We start from the raw sequence: 580 nt of genomic DNA on the forward strand, positions 1-580 counted from the left end.
AAGTGTGATCTCAATGGATCTTACTTGGACTGACATGTACGGAAATATGAGATGGTGCTTCAAAAGCCTTTCTACGTGATGTAGCAAGCAGAAATAAACTCTATTCCTTGACGGATATTGAATCCCAGGGAGACTCTTTTTAGAGTTGCTGGTCCAGTTTAACCCGGTCAGAACCGGGTCATAATTTCATTATAATCCCGTCTCTGAGCAGATTAAAAACCCCAGGACCAGTCTAGATAAATATCTTAAAGTAAATAAAACTCTGCTGTGGTCATTACTAAGTAGGCCTTCACCATACATGACTGACTGTTTAAATAATGAACAGGGAAGGTGTTTCTTTGTTTAATTTATATTTCTGTAACACAATTGATAACTTTATGGAGAATAGTGGAGGACAGAAAATGTGAATGCACATTACGAAGACTGTTTCAAGACTTCAAGCATTTAAACAGGTTTAAAAGTAGCTGTTTACTTTAGATTCTTGGAAGTGGACAATGGGTGCATTCACACCAGCCCTGTTTAGTCCGCTTTAATCAAACTCTAGCTCGTTTTCCTAGGAAGTCCGGTTCGTTTGGGGAGG

The sequence above is a fragment of the Nematolebias whitei genome, chromosome 14 (genome assembly GCF_014905685.2).
Source record: "Nematolebias whitei isolate Nwh7 chromosome 14, NemWhi1, whole genome shotgun sequence".
NCBI classification, from domain to species: domain Eukaryota; kingdom Metazoa; phylum Chordata; class Actinopteri; order Cyprinodontiformes; family Rivulidae; genus Nematolebias; species Nematolebias whitei.